Below are 9,685 nucleotides of genomic sequence, written 5' to 3'. Positions count from 1 at the left end.
AAAAGTCGTATTTTGAAGTTTAAAAGTGAGCCTTGGAACACGAAAGAAATATTTGAAACAAAGTGCGGAAAGAAAGTTTCAAAAGAGAGTTTTGAACGGGGCTTGAACACTTGGCTAAAACAGGCTTAGGGTTGGAAATGAAGCAAAAATTTCATCTTTCTTACCGAGGATGTTATGAAAAATACCTTTTTATTTTTATCATCGGGTAATCAAAAGAAAGCGCCCGAGTTTTAGGGTCGGTCAAAATAGGGTGTTTACACTTGGCTTAAGAACTTAAGTATGAGAGAGGAAGATCATTAATTGAACACATCACTCACTTGATCAAAGATCGACCTTTAATAAATCATAATGTGGTTTATAATAAACGTATATCCATATTCTGATTATTAATAATGCTACTATTACTATCTGAAACCTGAAAATATAGATTGTGTCATTAATTTTGGTTATGCTCTAATTTCATATGTTTTGAAAAAAAAAAGAGAGAGAAGGTTTTCTTGAACAAAATACACAGTATAAGAATCTTCTGCATTCCAAAATAAATAACACAACCTTTATCCACTAGCATTGAAGCAGATATCTCACTTAAGTAGTTACTCTCATGATATGGCAATAGGTATGATAAGGAACACACACATACAATATGATATAAAGCTAAAAAATACTCACCTAATATTCCAAGGCGGGTCCCAAGACATATACAGATTGGCAAATATTCATGATCCTATATACAAAATTACTAATGTAGTAAATACATAACATGCATCTAGGAGTTCAGATACTAGAACATAACATGAGTATCATCTCAAGACATGGATTTATGTATGTATTCATTTTTTAAAACAGCAAATCCCACAAATGCAGATGACCCAGACCCGAATGCATGAAAAATGGATGTAATATACAAGCGTGATAAAGAAAACATGATGCAATATAGAAATGGAGTTATGTACGTATTCATTTTGCAAGAGAGAAATTATTGCAATAATAAACCAATTCAACCTAACTATTGCTGAATCTAACAAATCATAATGAATAAAGAAAGGAAACGGTCTAAGAGCTCCAGAACTTCCTAGGGGAGCATTTCCCAAAAATTGTTCGCTCTATTCTAAGAGGGAGTGACTGGCTAGACACAAAGTGAGCCAGCCACACGAGGAAGTGATTGGCCGAATTTATTCTCCAGCGAGGGAATAGGTCAATGTGGAATTCCAAGACAGAAGCCAAAAGAGCACCTTCTAGGGGTTGCTCAACCCCTCTGCCTTCTCTGTTGACAAGAATCACTCGGGGAAAAGGCGAATAGGCCAAAGCCTTTTATAAGGATAAAAGAAGTATATGCAACAGATATTTTGCAATAAATCAACAATTAAGTTAATCAAAATCAAGAACAAATTCAAGCCCAAGAAAGGAATAGAAACCTACATTTTCTCTTTGTGAATAAGGGTAAATTAATACCCAAATTCATACTATTAAGTGGACAGTGTAGATTAATGCAAATCATTTCTTGGCGGAAGCTTTGCTTGTCAAAATAAGATTCCTCAAACTCATTGAAAGACTCTTTATCTAATCATAGAACAAGGATGATAACATCCTTTTCTATGTTCACAAATGATTGAGAAATGAGGTTTCAACTTCATTTGACCCAAAATCTCTTGTTTTACTTCCAAAAAAGCTCAATGAAGAGGGGGAGATACCACATATCCACACCAAATACCGTAGGTCACCCTAACAATCCCATGGAACAACCCTTAGCATTCATGGTAGTGGAGTAAGGAGTTGAACCACATGGATTAACACACTTGAGAGATAGGATAAGTGACGATAAAGAGTGTAATAATAAGAAAAACTACCATACTTATTGAACGTGTAAATGGATGGCTAAAACTATTCCCAATCTCATCTAAAAAGATCCAAAATTCATATGAACTACATAGTTAAAGCTAAGAAAAGCACGGAAACAAAGAAAAGACTATCAACTCAATGGATGGGTGGCTAAGGCTACTCTCTTAACATTCATGAGGACTTACAACAATCACATAATTGAAAATAAGTTAGAACTAAAGGAAAAGTAGGGAGAAGATAATTAAAGAAGCAAAAGATTCACCTCTTTATGAGGATGAGTTCTTTTTGTTCACAAACTCTCCTTAAAGCCCCTCAATAACTCTTAGGCATGTTATTTTATGTCAAAAGTCCTTTGTCCAGAGCTTAGGATCAAGCTTTAATGGATGATTGTTAAAAGATGAAGATGGTAGGTAGAAGGTAAAAGAAGAAGGAGGGGGAACTCTCAAGCTTTTTTATGCCTTGGGCAAGTTTTTTAACCATTTGAAATGAGCTAGCGAGCTCTATATATAGAGCTTAGGTCATAAATATTTGAGATATTTGTGATAGGTAAGCAAAGGAAGCTAAAATTTTCAAAAATGCTCTGTACCCAGAACATCGGTTGAGTTTCTTGATGATTGGCCGAGTGCTTTTGTAGCTGACCATCATATGGTGTTCGACCAGCCGGTGGACACATTTTCGGATCAACAAGAGCAAGTTAACTTGAATTGAAAGGAGAAACAGGTATTTTAGAAGATTTCATCCCTCCAATTCACTTCCAATATATTCTTTGCTCAGCTTGTTTGAAAAAACACAACATTTTGATTTTTAAAATATAAGCCTCATAATATTGCAATAACATTTGGAGTTGCACCACTAAAACTCATTTTGAAAGAAGTTTCCATTTTGGTCGAAAAACATTTTGTCTAAACATAGATACTGGATGGTTTAAAGCCTAATCCTTAAACTTTTTGACGCGAAACTTACAAAGATTAATACCTCTCGCTTTCATCATCGGGGAACTCAAAAGAGAGAGCCCAAGTCTCAAAGCTAGTCAAAAATGGGGTACCTACACCTGATTAGTAACATATGATATAATAAATTATGTAAGTTGATAGTTTCATGAAAGCGACCCTGCAAACACTTATAAGTATGGATGTATAAATATCGTGAAAACAATTATAAAATTCTTATAACAATTGAAATATTAATGTACAACATCATTCCATTTTCTTAAAAAAATTATTCCACATTTTCTATATAAATGAAAATATGCGTATGACTAATGTAATATTTTTCATCATGCAAAATATTCATGAAACATGAAATGAGACTCAACAACTCTTTATGTATAAAAATATATTACATATTGATATTAATGCATTCTTACACTAATAATATGTAAATAATATGCAATAATGGATTTAATAAATTTGTATTATGAGATAAATTATTAAACAAAATTATGTATTTGTGTAATTAATTTCATACTTTCAATTGTATTATAGGTACAAATTATGAAAAATTAAAATGGAAAGTTGATAGAAAAAAATTTGTGTAACACTACATATATATATATATATATATATTAGATCCACAACATCACATATTTATGGGATTTATTTATTGTTTATTGTGTAAAATAAGATTATGATTTCAACAATCTAACTATAAATTAATATTTATATTTATAGATTTTTTTTATTTATCATTTAATTTCTTCAATCAAGTATATATTCATTTCTTATTGAATTGTATTTTATTCATACAAATTTTTATATTTTGTATATATATTACATATCAATTTAAGAGATTTATAATTAAAATACTAATAGCTGATTAAAAATCACATCTGTGCAACATGCCAACCACTAAAAAACAAAAAAAAAAAAAAAAAAAAGAAAGAAAAATGCTAGAGGCTTCAAATGTTGTACCAAATGTCTCACATGCAACATTTAATAAAATGGATTAATTACCAAAAAGTCCTATCTACATATTTGGTAGTAGCTTAGGTCCTGTCAAAAAGTTTTTGAACAATTAAGTCCCATTTATAGGTAAAAAGATGTTTTGCCCTTTAATCCTAAAACTGAGAATGTTCTCAATTTTAAAACTGAGAATGTTCTCAATTTATAATTATCAAAACTAAGAAATTTCTCAATTTTTTCTAGTACGAGCTAAGAATATTATCAAAACTAAGAAATTTATAATTATCAATTTAGAGAAATTTCTCAATTTTTTTCATGATTAAAATTGATAATATTATAAACTGAGAATGTTCTCAATTTTAAATTAGAATTCAGAAGAACAATGTAGTCGAGTACATAGGGTTACAATTTCAGATCTGGTGAACTTTTTGACTTGGGAGGTTGCAATTTGGGGTTCGATTCGAAGCCCTAGTGTGATCTACGTACTTCTTGACCTGTTCTTGGTTCAATTGGGTGGAACTTGAGTAGGCTTCACGTGCTGGTTTTGACCCAATTTGTGGTTAACAAAACACAAGGATTAGTGATCATTGAACACAAAAGAGAACAAATAACAATTGTAAAAAATATTGCTGAGAAAGGAACGGGAGCTTCTATCTACACACACCAAATCCCCTCTATACACACACTTAATGACATTTAATTTTATTACAATTGTATCCCTAAGTGAAATTACTATCTTAGACATCATTGCTGATTCAAAACATCTCAATGCACACATCCATCTAGAGTTCACATCTGTTGCATTGTGCACACATCCATCCAATTCAAAACGTCTCCAAGTTTGTAGCTTCATTGAGCTAGAAGTGAAAGCAGAGTATTCACTCATACTCATTCGTAGCTTCTTCCAAGTTCATTGAGCTAGAAGTGAAACCAAAGGGCTTTGGCATTTCCGTATTGCACATGCACTGCAGCTTCTCAATGCACTCATTCATCAACCTTCTTCATTCGTAGGGAAAGCATCATTGTTATGGAGGATTTGCCTTTTGAAAATCAGCAAATAAGTGTTTATGAGAAACATAGTGAAGGAAATGTGAGTTTCTCTCTTCTTCTTTTTTCCAGCGTCGTTCGGATAACCAGAGTCGAATTGTATTATTTGGTTCGGAAATCTACTACCGAAATAAGTATTATTTTCGGAAGTTGTTGTCCGAACAAAGTAATTAATTTCAGAAGTTGTTATCCGAACAAAGTATTTAAATTCAGAAGTTGCTGTCCGAACAAAGTTAACTTTTACAACATTCAACTTTCGAAATTTTAAAATAAATTCGGACAACTACTTCCGAATGAAGTAAAAAAAATTTTTCCCATTTTATATTCTAAATTTACAAACTGCATACCAAATTTACAGTTTCGAATTGCAAATTAATCTTTATAATGCCATTAAAAATTTGTAATGTTATACAAAACATGTAGGAATATGTGTCAACTCAAGGAAGTCAGGTTTGCGCGGATTTTGTGTTGGATTACACTACTCAATTAACAACTGAACAGGTTCACTCTACGAAATTATAATGATTATGTTTCGAATTGCTTTCCAAATGTAAATGTTTGATAATATTTATTTGACTTTGTAGGTATTCAAAAGTAAGGATGAATTGCTCAACTGGGTGCATGAAGTTGGAAAGAGAAATGGTTTGGTCATTGTAATCAAAACATCAGACTATGGTGGAGGGAAAAAAAGACCCAGGATGTATCTTGCTTGTGAGAGGAGTGGCCAATATAGAGCGACAAAGAAGTTAAAACATGATGGCAACAATACATCAAGAAGAATGGTTTGGTCATTCTTTCTCCCCTTGGGACACTCAAATCACTACATTAGCTTCTACTCTACAAACCAAGAAGAAGCGACCTGTTAAGGGAAAGGAGAAGGTGAATCAGAAAGGGAAGGTATACATTACTAGAACAGTGAAACCTGGTGCATATGTTGATGCTTTCCCTTCTGGGTTGAAACCATACATTAAGTTTGTCAAGGATGTAGCTGCAGATGGGAATTGTGGTTTCAGGACTATAGCTGCTTCAATTGGTCATACAGAAGATGATTGGGCTCAGGTTAGGCGTGATCTGTTAGGTGAGCAGCACACACACAAAGAGGAATACATTACACTTTATGGGTCCTACGAAAGGTTTGAAGAATTGACAAGCATATTGTCATACTTTAAAGACAGTCCTGGATACTCACATTGGATGACTATGCCAGACATGGAGCATCTTGTTGCATCGTGCTACAATCTTGTGTTATACCACTTGTCATTACAGCAATGTCTCACCTTTTTACCTCTTAGAACATTGCCAGTACCTCAACTTGATAGACGTGAGATTGCCATTGGGTTTGTCAACGGAAATCATTTCATCCAGGTAAAACAGAAACTTATCGATTGGGTTTGTGCATGTACAAGAAGTTATAAGGTATGACCACTAACTCAATTGATATTTGGTGCAGGTTTTGTTGCAGCCAGGCCACTCCTATAGCCACTAATTGGCGAAAATACCGTCACCCTTGCGCTGTTGACTGGGATGATGCATATGTGTGTCGCTTTCAACATTTCAAGGACATTATTCATGATAATGTAGCTACTCGAGAGACATTTGATGTTGTTGATGTCGCATGACACATGTATGCATTTGACAATGTTAGAATTATGGAAGAAATTAATGGATGTGTTTTTTATGTTGATGTGTTCTATTTTGCAATCTGGATTGAATGTTATCGACCATTGTTACCATTCCATTGTAATAAGAACATATCATTTACAAAATCAACGACCATTGTTACCATTCCAGTCTAATAATAAAATGTCATTACAATGTCATTACAATACCATTGTTGCCATTCCATTCTAATAAGAAAATATTAACCACTGTTACCATTACAATAATATCATCTTACAAAAAACACCAAAAAAAATTCATCAACTAACAAATAACATGTCACGAATCAGCTGTATGTCTACGCCTAGGCCTACGACTGTATGTCAATGTCGAAGACGGAAAACGACCTCCAGTATAACTAGGTCTAGCAGAACTAGGTCCAACTTTGCCAATGTGTTGACCTTGAAGGACATGCGTCATACTCTCGTTAGCCTGGTAAAGTCGATACGGATGTCGAATCCCCTTCTCATAACCAGCGTCAATAATCGGATGTGAAATCTGCAGTGCATGTGCAATACGCTGCATTTGAAAAGAATATCACATTTTAGGAAACATATCAGAAAATAAAAAGTAAGTTACAAATGCATAAGAGAGGATAATGAATTACATCGGCATGTTGGCTGAAATCTTGATGGTCATGGACACGCGGTTCATCAGTGTGCTCAACATATAGGTGCGTGATATTCTTATACCAATCCATGTAACCCGGTATACATTCCCAAGGCTGACGAACAGGTGTGCTCCTCCGTTGCTCAGAATAATAAGTGGGACACGTTGTTGACATTCAGAATCCATATTATCTGCAAAAAATAATAAGTGTGTGTAAATAAAGAATGGCCATGCAAACAAGTGTGTGTAAATAAAGAGAGTGTGTGTAAAATTCTAATAAGTGTGTGTAATGAGAGTGTGTGTAAAATTATAATAAGTGTGTGTAAATAAGTGTGTAAAATTATAATAAGTGTGTGTGTGTGTAATGAGAGTGTGGGAAATTATAATAAGTGTTTATTCAAGTGAAATTACTGATAAGTGTTTAACAAAATTATAATAAGTGTGTTTATTAAGTGTGTGTAAAGAGGGGAAATGTGGAAATATAAGCTCCCTTCAAACAACAATATACAACAGAAGGAAAAAAAAAAAACAAACAAACAAACCTGTTCGGAAGTTCACAACCGAAAATACATATTCTGTTCGGAAGTTGAAATCCGAAACACAAACATAATTTCAGAAGTTGAGTGTTGTCCAAATACAATTTTTTCGGAAGATGACTATCGAAACAATGAAACATTTTCGGAAATCTACTGATGAAATTATTGATTATTTTCGAATTTCTACGTCCAAACAAATTGTTATATTTCGGAAAACCAGTTCCGAACGACGGTTACAAATGAAAAACTCTACATTATAAGTGAAAAACTCTACATTACAAATGAACATGGGGTATGCTAGCCGTTGGGAGCTATTTGGCAAATGAAAAAAATTAAAGATTGGTGAAAAAAGTTACCCCAACTGTGTGAAGCAGGGAGCTATTTGCACCATTGGGAGAGCAATGTGAGAGATGCAGCGCAGCTTCAATGGGTGTATTTGCACTGTTGGGAGAGCAATGTGAGAGATGTAGCTTCAATGGGTGTGCACCGTCGGGAGAGCTGGGTTTGAGGGTGGGTGAGTGTGTGTGTGTGTGTGTGTGTGTGTGTGTGTGTGAGTGTGTGTGTGTGAGGGTAAATGTGGAATCAAATGTGTGTACAGTGAGTAAAAGAATTAGGAATGATTTTTTTTGGTGTGTGTAGTGAGAAGGATGTGCAAAGAGGGTATTTGGTGTGTGTAGATAGAAGCTCCCGAAAGGAACATATAGGCCAAAATGTAAATAATATTGTGAAGGCTAGTAGTTTTACTTGGTTGTGTTAGTTTTACTTATGCCAGGTGTCAGTTTCCTCTTGCTTACATCTTGAAGCATCTCTTGATCTTCAACTGTTAGCGTGGGTGATGGAGAACTGGATTTATGTGTGGGTAATTGAATCATCTTCTGATTCGCGCGAGCGAATTGGGGATTTAATAGGGGATCTGATTCCACCATTTGTTGCAGCCCTTGATTAGGTAACAAGATGATGAAGCCACACCACTAATTCAAGAATGTAAGCTTCAGTTTTTTCCTTGTCAGTAGGGCTGAGCAAGGAATCCGTGAAATCTGTAATCCGATCCAGTCTAGACCAATCTAGTAGGTTTGGATTGGTTTTTTGAATCCATGGTTCGGTTCTGGATTGAAAAATTAAAAATTCGTAGTTCACGGATTGGTTCCAGATTGAACCCCACGGTTCCGGATTGGAACCGATCCGGACTGTATACAAATAGTCTATATTTTTATTATACACCCTCCTGCATAGTATCTTCTCTTATTTTATATAAAACTTAAATCCAAACCTAAACTCGCATGGTATCTTCTTTTATTACTTTTGTTTGCTAGTTTTTAATGTTAATTTGTAATGGTCTAAATACTTATGGTAGAACCAATTTTCTTACGGTTGTTTAAATTCTAGAACAATATGTTGCTATTATGAAAATACATGTTATTGTGAAACTAATATAGTGCTATATTTATATTTTTATAAAATTAAAGTGTTACATATATTTTTTTGTCATTTAATTATGTAAATCTGTGGTCCTGAATTGATCAAATCTGTGTTTAAATGGATTGGTTCGGATTTGGTTCCACGATTTAAATGGATTGGATTAGTTCTAATTTTTCTAGAACCATAGATAACGGATTGGTCTTGGTTTTACCCCAATCCTGTCTAATTCGGACCATTCTCACTCCTACTTGTCAGCATGATGAAGTGTTTCGATTCGGATTAAGTCGACCTGCTCAGTTGCCTTCCTGTTCACATCAGACCTGAAGAAATTTAAATCGTCTTTACTAAAAGGACCCAGATTACCCTTGTGAACTTGAATCACCCATGTTCGTCGAACTGAAGTTGCGTAGAACTTCGAATTGCAAATGTGAAGAGAGAGAATGAAGACAGCAATGATGTTTGGCAGCTATGAGGAGGTCTGAGAAGGATAAATTGGACTATTAAAAATTAATGGGACTTGAAGAAGAAAATAATTTTATTTAAAACTTAATAAATTATAAATTCACAAAATAAAACTTATATATAAATGCCCCTAATAAAATATTTGAGATTTCCATCATTACTTACAACAACAACACCACCACCACCACCAAACACACAAAAAAAAAAAAAAAA

Source organism: Camellia sinensis, unplaced genomic scaffold (assembly GCF_055761805.1).
Source record: "Camellia sinensis isolate YWXY unplaced genomic scaffold, ASM5576180v1 Unanchor1, whole genome shotgun sequence".
Lineage (NCBI taxonomy): Eukaryota > Viridiplantae > Streptophyta > Magnoliopsida > Ericales > Theaceae > Camellia > Camellia sinensis.
The sequence above is the reverse complement of the archived record's forward strand: the minus strand, read 5'-3'. Positions refer to the sequence as shown.